This window comes from Saimiri boliviensis, chromosome Y, assembly GCF_048565385.1.
Source record: "Saimiri boliviensis isolate mSaiBol1 chromosome Y, mSaiBol1.pri, whole genome shotgun sequence".
Taxonomy (NCBI): domain Eukaryota; kingdom Metazoa; phylum Chordata; class Mammalia; order Primates; family Cebidae; genus Saimiri; species Saimiri boliviensis.
Window position 1 is genome coordinate 16,544,376 of NC_133471.1, and position 14,331 is coordinate 16,558,706.

Here is a 14,331-nt window from a genome sequence, read left to right on the forward strand (position 1 = left end):
TATGTCCATGTGTTCTCATCTTTCAGCTCCCACTTAGGAGTGAGAACATGCAGTGTTTGGATTCTGTTCCTGTGTTAGTTTGCCGAGAATGAGGGTTTCCAGATCCATCAACGTCCCCTCAAAAGACATGACGTCATGCATGAACATATTTTTAAAGGCTTTCCTAGAAAAACAGAGCATATGGCTATACTCACATACATAGTAGCATGATTCACAACAACCCAAAGATGGAAATAACCCAATCCATGGATGAGCGGGTAAACAGAATATGGTCTGTGCACTCAGTGGAATACTATACAGCCAGGAAAAGGGATAAGGCTCAAACCCAGGTGGCAGTGTGGATGAACCTTGAAGACATCAGGCTGAGTGAGAGAACCCAGGCATGAAAGGCCACATAGTGTATGACTTCATTTATCTAAAATGTCTAGAACAGGCACAGATTTCAGAGACAGAAACTAGAACTGAGTGGCAGAGAGTAGGAAGGTGGAATGGGGAACTGGTGTTTCTCTTCTTTTCTTTCTTTCTCTTTGTTTGACATGCAGTCTTCCTCTGTCACTCAGATTGGAGTACAGTGGCTCCATCTTGGCTCACTGCAGCCTCCACCTCCCAGATTCAGGCAATTCTCTGCCTCAGCCTCCCAAGTTGCTTGGAATTACAAGTGAGTGCCACCAAGCTCAGCTGATTTTTCCATTTTAGTAGAGACAGGGTTTCACCATTTTGTCCAGAATGGTCTTGATCTCTTGACGTCCTGATCTGCCGGCCTTGGCCTCCCAAAGTGCTGGGGTTACAGGCGTGAGCCTCCTTGCCTCCCGCAGAAATTGGTGCTTAATGTGAACTGTTTCTGTTTGGGAAGATGGAAACATTCTGGAGGTGGATGGTGATGGTTGGATAATTTTTTGAATGTACTTATTACCAGTGAAATGCACTCTTTAAAATAGCTGAAATCATAGAGGCCATATTATGTGTGTGCTCTACCTCAATGATAAAAAAATTATATTGATGTTGATAGGAAAGAAGCTTTCTTCTGTGGAAAAGGATAACATTTAGCTGGCAACAATGAACACTGCCCAACATTAAATATATATATATATATATATATTTGAGATGGAGTCTGACTCTTGCCCAGGCTGGAGTACAATGGCAGGATCTCAGCTCACTGCAACCTCTGCTTCCCTGGTTCAAACGATTATCCTGCCTCAGCCTGTGAAGTAGCTGGGATTATAGACACAAACTCCATGACAATTTTGTCAGCCTGGTTGTTTTTCTCTGCCTCTCTTGCTTTTCACCTTGTGACTGATCCTTTTCATTTACAGGCAATCGACTCTCCTTATAGAGAGCATCGATTTGGCTAAACAGGACGCCCAATGCACCCACCTGGTATCAACTGGGTAACAAAATCCATCCTTTCTTGGAATTCCGGTGATACTTATTATTGAAAGTGAATTGCATAAAAACAAGTGCAGATGGTTGTAGATGTGTGGTGTTACTTCTGAGGCCTCTGTTCTGTTCCATTGGTCTATATGGCTGTTTTGGCACCAGTACCATGCTGTTTTGATTACTGTTGAGTTGTAGTATAGTTTGAAGTCAGGTAGCATGACATCCCCCAGCTTTGTTTTTTTTTTTTTTTTTTTTTTTTTTTTTTTTTTTTAGTTTTTAGTGCTGTCTTGGTTATTTGGGCTTTATTTTGTTTCCATGTCAAGTTATGCGGCACTGTTTACAATAACAAAGACTAGGAACTCATCCAATTGCCCATCACTGATAATCTGGATAAAGAAAATATAGCTCATATGCATCAGGGAATACTATGCAGCCATAAAAGAAGGATGAGTTCATGTCCTTTGCAAGGACATGGATGAAGCTGGAAACCATCAGTCTCAGCAAACTGACACGGGAAGAGAGAACCAAACACTGCATGTTCTCACTCATAAGTGGGAGTTGAACAATGAGAACATATGGACACAAGGAGGGGAACGACACACACTGGCACCTGTCAGAGGGTGGGGGTTAGGGGAGTGGTAGCAAGGTGTGGTGGGGCTAGGGGAGGCATAGCATTAGGAGAAATATCTAATGTAGATGATCGGGGTGATGAATGCTGGAAAGTACCATGCCAAGTGTATACATATGTAGCAAACCTGCATGACCTGCACAGGTACCCCAGAACTTAAAGTATGTTACTAATAAAAAACAAACAAAAATCCACGTGTGGGGCATTCTCTGGGGCACTCATTTATAGAAACTTTGGGATTTCTTCATAATGCATTTTTCCCTGACTGTTTTTCTTAAGCTTCTCTGAGTTCAGGGGACACAGCCCTGTCTCTACTCTTCCCAGTCAGGGAGTGTTTTCAACCCAAACGGGGTTAATAGGGTACCCGGCAAGTCAACTCAGCATGCACCCCATTTTACTCTCCCTAAACCATTGTTTATTCTCTGGCAAGATGGATGCTGTTCATATCAGCTTTCAAAATGGCAGATAAACATTGCCGGTTAGTGAGTGCTATTAGCAGATATGTATCTGCAATTCCATCCACAGAGTAATTTCCTTTCCAGTAATGCAATTTGCATTTGTGAATGATGCAGTAGCTTCCATCTCTGTGGATTACCAGCTCAGCTTTGCCTCCTTCTCTCTCAGATGATTTGGGGTGGTTGGAGGCAGCCTGGTTCCCTTCAAAGCTGGAACTCTCTAGAGCCGATATTTGCTTGTCTTTCTGGATTCTGAGCACATCTTGGACAGTGGAAACCTGGAATGTTCTTGCCTTCCCACAAGAGATTGACATCCCTGGCCACGCAAACATGCCTTCCCCAGACAGGACAACCTGGCTTGCTCTCCCTAAATTCCTTCTCAGGGATATCATCAGTTCACAGAAGAACCAGGAGCATTGTCGGAGAATTTAACAAGCACATTAAAAAGAAAAAAGAAAGGTGTGTTTGGGGGGGATGTGGTGGCTTACACATGTCATCCCAGCAATGTGGAAGGCTGAGGTGGGTGGATCACCTGAGGTCAAGACCAGCCTGGGCAACATGGGGAAACCCTGTCTTTATGAATACAAAAAATAGGCTGGGTGTGGTGGCTTATGCCTATAATCTGAGCACTTTGGGAGGCCGAGATGGGCAGATAACCGGAGGTCAGGAGTTCAAGACCAGTCTGGGCAACATGGTCAAACCCTGTCTCTAGTAAAAATACAAAAAATAATCTGGGTGAGGTGGCTCACGCCTATAATCCCAGCACTTTGGGAGGCCAAGGCAGGTGGGTCCCCTGAGGTCAGGGTTTCGAGAATAGCCTGGTCAACATGGTGAAACCCCAACTCTAATAGCATACCAAAAAAAAAAAAATCAGCCAGGTGACATAGCAGGTGCCTGTATTTACAGCTACTTGGGAGGCTGAGACAGAAAAATAGCTTGAACTTGAACCCCAGAAGTGGAGGTTGCAGTGAGCTGATATCACACAACTGTACACCAGCCTGGGTGACAAACTGACACCCTGTCTCTATCTTTAAAAAAAGAAAGAAGGAAAAGAAAAGGAAAGAAAAGAAAAGAAATGGATTTTATACACACCATATAATAGTATGCAGTCATGAAAAATAAGAAAATAATACCTTTTGCAGCAAGTTGGATGGATCTGGAGAGGACTGTCCTGAGCAGTGTAATTCAGAAAGAGAAAGAAAAATATCGTATGCTCTCATTTACGAGAAAAAACTGCACTATGATACAAAAAGGCACACAGAGTAAAATAATAGACAGTGGAGTCTCAGAAGTTGGGAAGATAGGAGTGGGGTGAAAGATGAAAAATTATAAGCCAGCATACAGCCTGTCCAGGGAGAAGTCTAGCAGTAGGGCCACAGAGGAGAGTCCCACAAAGAGCATCGCATAGGGACAGATTGTGGGAAGTAGAAAACTTCCTTTCTAAAGTTCCTTTCTTCTTAAAGAACGAGTGTGCTTATAACTTTGTGAAGCCCTATCCTATATACTTGTTAAACATGGTGTGCTTACAAGCACATACTACACTCTATGGCCTTGTACTTTAAGATATCTGTGCTGGACTTGGCCACAGGCGTGTCCCAGCTCTACATTACTTTTAGCTGTTCAGAGAAGTTTTAACTTGTTAGCCAACTGTGTTCTGGTTAGATGGTGAGGTCTGGCTCCAGCCAAGGGAGATCAGACACAGCAGCAAGGATGACCCCACATGCATCAGGGATGAATGTGTGTATTATCCTTTGTTCATTTTACTCTCATGGCAGGATGGCTAGTGAGGGTCCCCTTCCCACAGCCCAGGAATCAAAAATTGCATTGCTGAAAGATCCTTTGTCTCAGTTCTGATTTCTCTTTCCGACACCAAGCATCTATTTCCAACACAGATGCTCTCCTTCTCACAGACAGACATCCCAAAGAGTGGTTGGGGGCTGCTGGGGAAACTGAGTCACAGTGTCTTTCCTCCTGGGGTCACCTGAGGAAGTCAGTCTGGACAGAGCAGTGTGGTGATGCCAGAAGCTAATCCCACCTAACAGCTCCCAGGGAGGGAGGTTCCGGCATGCTCGGCTTTCAAAGCCTCCTGCTCGGGTCAGAATTGCTGCCTTTTCCCAAAGATCAGAAAGCCATGTGTTTATTGGAGTGTGACTAAGCACATCTCTATCCCTCCCTTTCCTGAAGTGAAGATGACCCAGATCAAAATGGGAACTGAGGCAGATGTCAGCTGCGAGGAGCCATCATTGGGAACCCCGTTTCTGCGTGTATCTGTCTAAGGGGGTGCCAGCCTGTGCCCGGCTGCTACTTATTAATATGGGTTTTCACGTGCCTGGGTGGAGAGGCCGTCCCCAAGCCTCTCAGGCTTGTGGTCCCTCTGTTTCCTTGGTAACTAACTCTAAATGCACCAAACCTGGGCTCTGCTCCTCCTTTTCTGCTGTTGGAGGACTGGGCACAGGTTGGCCAGGTGGCCAGCTCCTCACCTCACCTGTGCACTCCGGGGCCAGTGGGGAGGATTTTGATCACGAGAGGCACCTGTCCCACGAAGACACTTCATGCCATGATCACAGGGCCCTGCTAAACCTGGGGATGACATACCCCCAGATCTGCCAGAGGGTATCTCATTCTTATCTCCAAAGTCTACAGCGTGGAAGAAACTATGGATCTAGGTGTTGATTCCTTCTTGGTTTATTTGATTCGTTGTTTTATATTATTATTATAGTTTGAGAAGAAGCTATGGATGTATTTGTTCTCTCATTCTTATTTATTTAATTTTATCCATTTTTTTTTTTTTTTTTGAGAAGAAACAAAGGTCTGTGTATGGATTCCTTCTTACCTTATTTAATTAATTAATGTTATTTATGTTTGAGAAGAAATGATGGATCTATGTCTGGATTCATTTTTACTTAATTAATTACTTTTATTTACTTTTTGAGAAGAAACTATGCATCTATGGATTGATTATTCTTATTTTATTACATTAATTTTATTTATTTTTTGAGAAGAAACTAAGGAATTTGGTGCTGATTAATTCTTGTTTTAATTAATCAGTGTTATGTTTTTGAGAAGAAATGATGAATCTATGTACGGACCCATTCTTAGTTTAACTAATTGTATTTTCATTTTGAAAAGAAACTACACATCTATGTACTGATTCGTTCTTTTTTATTTAATTAATTTATTTTATTTTTTAGAAGTCATAGATCTATGTGCGGATTCATTCTTGTTTTATTAAGTTAATTGTATTTATTTTTTGAGAGGAAATCATAGATCTAGGTAGAGATTCATTCTTACTTCATTTAATTAATTTTACTTACTTTTTTGAGACGATATGATGCATCTAGTTGCTCATTCTTACTTGTTTAATTTAATTAAGTAATTGTATTATTTTTTCCAAAGAAATTGTGGATCTAGGTATTTATTCATTCTTACCTTAATTAATTAATTTGCTTTAATTTTTTAGAAAATACAACAGAGGTAGGTGGTGATTCATTCTGTTTTATTTCAATAACTTTTTTCATTTTTTGAGAAGAAACTTTAGATCTACCTGTTGGTTCATTACTATTTAATTAATGAATTTGCTGTGATATTCTCACTCTGTGTCACTCAAGGTGTGAGAGAATATTCCCAGAACATGACATAATTCTTTTTTATTTTATATATATATATATATAAAGAGCTATATATATATATATATAAAGAGCTATACCATATATATATATATATATATATATATATATATATATATAAAGAGCTATACCCTATCTCAAAAAAAAAAAAATATATATATATATATATATATATATATATATATATTTTTTTTTTTTTTTTTTTTGAGATAGGGTATAGCTCTTTTTACCCCAGACTAGGGTGCAGTGGTGAGATCTCGGCTCATGACAACATCAGCTTCCTGGGTTTCAAGTGATTCTCCTGCCTCAGCCTCTCATGTAGCTGAGATTACAGGCACTCGCCACCACACCCAGCTAATTTTTGTATTTTTAGTAGAGACGAGGTTCCCCATGTTGGCCAGGGTGTTCTGGGTTTCCTGATCTTGTCATCTGCCTGCCTGCACCTCCCTAAGTGCTGGGATTACAGGTGTGAGTCACCACACCCAGCCATATTTTATTATTATTATTACTATTATTATTATTATTATTATTATTATTATTATTATTATTATTATTCTGAGATGGAGTTTTGCTCTTGGTGCCCAAGCTGGTGTGCAGCGGCATAAAGTCCACTCACTGCAACCTCCACCCTCAGGGTCAAGTGATTCTCCTGCCTCAACCTCTGGAGTAGATGGGCGACAGCTGCTGGCCACCATGCCTGGCTCAGTTTTGCATTGTTAGTAGAGTTTGGGTTTCACCATGTGGGCCATGCTAGTCTTGAACTCCTGGCCTTAAGTTAGATTTACTTACTTCTAGGAGTAGCAGATTTTGTGTTGAGTAGGACAGGAAACTCAATATCTATGCTCAAAACCTTAATTTTGGGCTGGGCTTGGTGGCTCACACCTTTAATCCAGGAACTTTGGTAGACTGAGGTGGGTGTGTCACCTGAGGTAGGGAGTTCAAGACCAGCCTGACCAACATGGTGACACCCAGTCTCTATTAGAAATACAAAAATTGTCCCATCCCAATGGTGGGTGTCTGTAGTCCCAGGTACTCGTCAGCCTGAGGCAGGACAATCGCTTGAACCTGGGAGGTGGAAGTTGCAGTGAGCTGAGCTGTAGCCCCTGAACTCCAGGTGGGCAGCACACTGAGACTCCATCTCAAAAACAAAACAAAACAAAATATAATATAATTCTGAGTAATGGCTCTTCTCCGGCTGTCCCCCAGACATTGGAAAGGGAAGAAATGTATTTTTGCAAATTTTTAAAATTTTTTAATGTTTATAATTTTTGGAGATGGAGTGCCACACTGTCACCAGGCTGGAGTGCAGTGGTGCCACGTCAGCTCACTGCAGCCTCTGCCAGCCAGGTTCAGATGATTCTCCTCCCTCAGCCTTCAGAGTAGCTGGGATTACAAGTGTGAGACACCATGCCTGGCCTTAGGGGACGCATTTTCTATGAATTTTCCCGGGAGCAAGGGTGTTAAAGATACAACGTCCTTCAGCAAATGTAAAGAAAAGACAGGAATTCCACCAAATTACAGGAAATCCACCAAATTTGCACACAACACATCTCTAGGTTACAAAGATTAAAGTTTCCCACCTTGGTTTTTGTTTCTTTCTTTGAGACAGAGATTTTGCTCTTGTTACCCAGGCTGGAGTGGAGTGGCACCAGCTGGGTTCACTGCAGCCTCCCGCTACCAGGTTCAAATGACTCTCCTGCCTCAGCCTCCCAAGTAGTTGGAATTACAGGAATGTGCCACCCTGCCTGGATAATTTTATATTTTTAGTAGCAGCAGGTTTCTCCATGCTGGCTATGCTGGTCTCGAACTGCTGAACTCACTTAATCCTCTCTCCTTGGCCCACCAAAGTGCTGTGATGACAGAGGTGCGCCACTGGGCCTGACCGTTATGATGATGCTTATTATTATTGAGACAAGTCTGGCTTGTTGCTTAGGTTGGAGTGCAGTGGCTTGATCTCAGCTCACTGCAACGTCTGCCTTCCGGATTCAAGGAATTCTCCTACCTCAATCTCCCAAGTAGCTCGGATTATAGGCATATAACACGATGCATTGCTAATTTTGTATTTTTAGTAGAGATAGGGTTTTACAATGTTGGTCAGGCTGATCTTGAACTGATGGCCTCAGGTGATCCTCCTTCCTCAGACTCCCAAAGTGCTGGGATTACAGGCCTTAGCCACCATGCCTGGCCTCGCAGCTACTTTTATCTCTACCTCCTTTAAGTTTTCTGCTTGCATACTCTGAAGACTTTGAGTCCCTTTCCTCTGTACAGAAAATGTCCCTCTTACCAGCCCTTTCCAAAAAGCTGTCTCAATTTTCTGGAAACCTCCAGTCTGGTGTCCGTCATCCACACACATTTTTGTCACCAAAGACCTGTTTTTCTCCCCAGAATGACATTTGTCTTTCTCACAGGGCCTTTCACTCTGCAATCAGAAGAGATTTCTAAAAAATTAGTTTCCATGTCTGCCTTGCGACAATGTTTTTGATGAGCATGGCGGACGTGTGCCTGGCAGGCTGAAGTTATCACAGTCTTGGGAGTATTCTGACAGGGTTATTAGGCTCAGTAATACCCTGCAAAGACTGTCTCAGAGGGGACACAGTTCCCTGTTACTTCTAATCAGGACCCTGAGTGTAGATTTTCCCGTGTCTACAAGCAGGAGGCATTTTCCCATCCGATTGTCTTTTTTTTAGAAGTGTCTGTTCCTATCCTTCACCCACTTTGGGATGGGGTTCAACTGACACAAGAACAGAAAATCAAACACCGCATGTTCTCACTCATAAATGGCTATTGAACCATAAGAACACATGGACACAGGGAGAGGCACATCACACACTGTGGCCTCTCGCGCAGGTGCAGGGGCTAAGAAAGGGATGCAAGGGGATGGGGAATTGGAGATGGATGGCAGGGGCTGTGTACTGGGGGGAATAGCAGGGGGTGGGGCTTATACTTATGGCCAGAATAGCAGATGTTTAGAGGTTAGGGCAGGAATAGCAGTTGGTGGGGATTTAGGGGACAAAGAGCAGGGAGTGGAAGCTAGGGGAAGAATAGCAGGAGTTAGGGGCTAAGGGAGGGACAGCAGGGCAGTTATGGGGCTAGGGGAGGAATAGCAGGGTGTGGGGACTAGAGGAGGGACAGCAAGGTTTGCAGGTTAGGGTAAGGATAGCTTGGGAATAGGGGACTAGGGAATGGACAGCAGGGGTTTGGGAGTAGGGGAGGAATAGCAGGGGGTGGGGGCTGGGGAGGGATAACATTAGCAGAAACCCCTAAAGTAGATGATGGGGTGATGAATGCAACCAAACCAATGAGACGCATATACACCTATGTAATAAACCTGCAATTTCTGCACGTGTGCCCTACAACTTTAATAATAATTATTTTAATAGCAGGAGGTTCTTTCTCCTGAGGATTAGGCACCCACTTCAGACTTGGGGCCTCTGTGGATCCTGTTTTCTTTTCTATTTTTCTTCTTTTGAGATGGAGTCTCACTATGTTGCCCAGTGTGGAATGCAGTGGCATCATCTCGACTCATTGCACCCTCCACTTCCTGGGTTCAAGCAATTCTCCTGCCTTAGCCTCATGAGTAGCTGAGACTACAGGCACCTGCCACCAAAGCAGACTAATTTATTTATTTTTTTAGTAGAGATGCGGTTTTACCATGTTGGCCAGGCTGGTCTCGACTTCCTGACTTATTATCCAACCACCTTGGTCTCCCAAAGTGCTGGGATTACAGGGATGAGCCACCGAACGCAGCCCTTGGAAAGTGTTTTCAAGAAGAAAACACTCGATGCCTTGATGGAAGCACTGGCAGACAACAAAGACATGAATGCAAAATCTGCAGATTTTGATAGAAGTGAAATTGGGAAATACGTTTCTCATTGACTCCTGAATTGACAGTCAGATATTGTGTTACTACAGAATAATTTCTCCCCCACCCCTAATATTGCTCATGATGGAAATATTAGCAACTTTGGAAAACTTGAAAAAAAATTATTTTTCTTTTCATTTTGAATCTCATTCTTTCTCCCAGGCTGGAGTGCTATGATATGATCTTGGCTCACTGCAATATCTACCTCACCTCACGGGTTCAGGTGACACTCCTGCCTTACACTCCCAAGTAGCTGAGATTACAGGCAAACACCACCACGCTGGGCCACCTTAAGTATCGGTTTTAAGTAGAGACTGGGTTTTACCATGTTGTCCAGGCTGGTCTCCAACTCCTGACCTCTGGAGATATGTCCAAATCTACCTCTCAAAGTGCAGGGGTTGCAGGTGTGAGTCACTCTGCCCAGTCATGACCAGCTAATTTTTGTATTTTTAGTAGAGACACGGTTTCACCATGTTGGCCAGGCTGGACTCAAACTCCTGACCTTAGGTGCTCCACCTGCCTCAGCCTACAAAAGTGCTCGGATTACTGGGCTGAACCTCCACACCAGGTCTGAAGAAGCTGAAGAAACAAATAATGACACATTTCCACCTAGCTGTCACAGTCACAGATCATTTTTGTGTCTCCATTACTCTTTGTCCTACTCTCTAGCTAATGACGATAAAAGCAATTATACATCTTTTCTTTGTACCATGTAAACATTTTGAAAACCTCATTTTGGCCAGTGTGGTGCCCACACCTTCAATCCCAGCACTTTGGGAAGCCAAGGTGTGTGGATCACTTGAGATCCGTAGTTCGAGGCCAGACTGACCAACACAGAGAAACACAATCTCTACTAAAAATATGAAAATTGGCCTGGCATGCTGGTACATGCCTTTGATCCCAGCTACTTGAGAGGCTGCGACAGGAGAATCTCTTGAAACCTGGGACTGGACGTTGACATGAGCCAGAATCACAGCACAGCACTCCACCTGGGCAACAAATCTGAAACCTCATCTAAAAAAGAATGTGTCTTTAGCTCTGGGGAACACAGACAAGTGTGCAGCTTAGTTACATAGGTAAATGTGTGTCACGGTGGTTTGCTGCAGCAGCCAACTCATCACCTAGGTATTAAGGCCATCGTGGTTTAGCTATTTGCTCCTGATGCTCTTCCTTCCACCACTTACCCTGAGAGATGCCAGTGTGTGATGTGCCCCTCCCTGTGTCCATGTGTTCTCATTTTTCAGCTCCCACTTAGGAGTGAGAACATACAGTGTTTGGATTTCTGTTCCTGTGCTAGTTTGTCGAGAATGAGGGTTTCCAGATCCATCAACATCCCTGCAAAGGAAAAGATGTCATGTGTGAACATATTTCTCCAGGCTTTCTGAGAAAAGCACGGCATACTGCTACACGCACATACATAGCAGCATGATTCACCACAGCCTAAAGATGGAAATAACCCAGGTGTCCAATCCATGGATGAACGGGTACACAGAATGTGCTCTGTGCACTCAGTGAAATACTGTACAGGAAAAGGAATGAGGCTCAAACACAGGCGGCAGTGTGGATGAACCTTAAAGACGTCAGGCTGAGTGAGAGAAGCCAGGCATGAAAGGCCACATAGCATATGACTTCATTTATCTAAAATGTCTAGAACAGGCACAGATTTCAGAGACAGAAACTGGAACTCTGAGTGGCAGAGACTAGGAAGGTGCAATGGGGAATTGGTGTTTCTCCTCTTTTCTTTCTTTCTCTTTGTTTGAGATATAGTCTTCCTCTGTTACCCAGATTGGAGTACAGGCAACTGTCTGCATCAGCCTCCCAAGTGGCATGGAATTACAAGTGAGTGCCACCACGCTCAGCTGATTTTTCCATTTTAGTAGAGACGGGGTTTCACCCTTTTGGCTAGAATGGTCTTGATCTCTTGACTTCCTGAACTGCCCTCCCTGGACTCCCAAAGTGCTGGGGTTACAGGCTTGAGCCTCCTTGCCTAGTCTGGAAATTGCTGCTTAATGTGGACAGTTTCTGTTTGGGAAGATGGAAACATTCTAGAGTTGGATGGTTATGTTGGTTGCATAATTATTTGAATGTACTTATTACCAGCAAATTGCACTCTTTAAAATAGCTGACATCATAGAGGCCTTATTTGGGCTCTACGGCAAGGTAAAAAAAAAATTACATTGTTGTTGACAGGAAAAGAAGCTTTCTTCTGTGGAAAAGGATAGCATTTAGCTGGAAACAATGAACAGTGCCCACCATTAAATATATAAATATATAAATATTTGGGATGGAGTCTGACCCTTTTGCCCAGGCTGGAGTACAGTGGCAGGATCTCAGCTCACTGCAACCTCTGCTTCTCCTGTCTCAGCCTGTGACCTAGCTGGGATTACAAATTCAGAGCCAATTCTCCAGAGGCCTGGGAATAATCAGCTAGGTCCTTTCCTAGGATCCCCACAATGGTCCCACTTCTGCAATCCTGCCAGACCCTGGGCAGTCATGGTGCGCCAACCAGCTGAAGAAGTTCAGGTTGGCAATATTCTGCCTATAGATGGGGGCTTTACCTTCATGATCCCAGGACCACAGGACTGCAGTGAAATGAGAAATCCTGTATCCTGGAGGAAGAGGAGTCAGGAAGGCACAAGCCAGGCATATCCTTCCACATACAACTTCCTATACCATGCCCGGAGGCACTCCTTACTGAAAATGTAACAGGATAATCCTTAATGATCATTTCACAGCAGAAGTAAAGGTTGGAAAGAGAAAAACACCTTTATTCTGTGGCCCATTACTGGAGCTGTCTGACTTCCTCAGCCTGCATGGCTGAAGAGAAAGGACAGACTCAAAGAGACCAATCATCTAGTTGGACGGAGGTGGCCTGGTAGCTGGGGTGGTGCATGTGTTTCCCCTGCCCAGCTCTTCCCTGAAATATGCTGGGGCCTCAAGGGGCGACCCCACCCTTACCCAGACACATGAGCCCTTGCGAAGACCCAGTCCCTGTTACCTGACTTGCAAATCCGTCACGTAGCTAAGCAGGACTTCATCATGCTTTCTGATGCCGGTCAACATCTGGGTGTGCTGCGCAATCTGCCTCGGGTTAAGGAGCTTCCATATGATTGGCTGGGCGTGCCACAAAACACCCTGCAACTTTGCAAGAGCACCAAGAGTGTAGGACGGCGCTATGCCCCAACCTCTGAGATGGAACTCTTCCTTGGTGGTCCTCTCTTACTGTCCAGATTTAGGGCACTGACATGGCTGTGATGGTCTTGGGGTCCAGGTCGACATGACCGAGAAAGCCTCTACTAACCATCAGCCAGACACAGAAAAAGTGAGCAGCCAGTCGGGGGCAGGGTGGCATGGTGTGAGGCAGCTGCTTCCTAAGGGTTGCTGAGCTGCACAGGTGGTGCTGCTGTCCAGGCGTGCAGTGTCCTCTCTGAGGAGAGCAAAGAGCTCACACATGTTCAGGGCCTACACCCCCTTAGGTGCAGCCCCGCCAGAGGGAATAATATGTGTCAGGGGTGCCAGTGCCTGCCTTGCAGAGGACAGCAGTCCTTTGCACCATGAACAGCCTTGACTACCTTGGGCTTCTGGGGTGAGCATGCTGGAAACAGGCGTGGGGGCAGGGGTGGCTTAATGGTTGCCATGGGCATGCAGACTCCCTTTCCTACAGGGGCTTTCCCAGAGAAATGTGCCCTTGAACTTTCTGCTGTGGATGAAGGCTTCATGATGAGGCTATTCCTCTTGCTAGTGATGAGTTTGGCTCCCCGTCCCTACCATGTGCTCTCACGCAGGCATAAACAAGCTGCCCTCTGACCTACTGGACGCTGGCATTGGCTCCCCTCCCTTTCCATATCCCTACCTTCTGCCTTAACTCTAGCACCTCTGGCCTGGCTCCACCAAAGCCTGCCTTGGGAAGTCTGAGCTCAACCCTGCTGCCAGCCATCCCAAATGGGCAGTTGCAAGGATACTGCTCTGGTCCACAATCCCCCTGCTCTGTGCACTAGTCACCTTCTCCTACCTCCAGGCTGAACACAATGCCCTCCTCTGGCCTCCCACAGACAACCTGCCTCTGCTGTTCAACACATGCGAGGGAACCCCTACACCGTTCGGACCAGTCCTTGAAAAACCCGTGGGCCTCGCCCTGCTGAGCATCCTTTGCTAAAGCTAAGTGGACCCAGGGCTCCTGGGATGCCCTACTGGGCTGCCGTTCCATGCGTGCACCTTGGGTCCTGGGTTCCAGCGGGATCAGCTATGCCCAGCAGCCCAGAAGACACAGGGCAGGCCCTGGAACTGCGAAGCCCTGACGACAGCGGTGCATGCCGCTGTTGCCCGCTGGCGGGAACTTCTGGGTCGGCAATGCAGTGTCCTGCGTGCGCACAGCACAGTGTG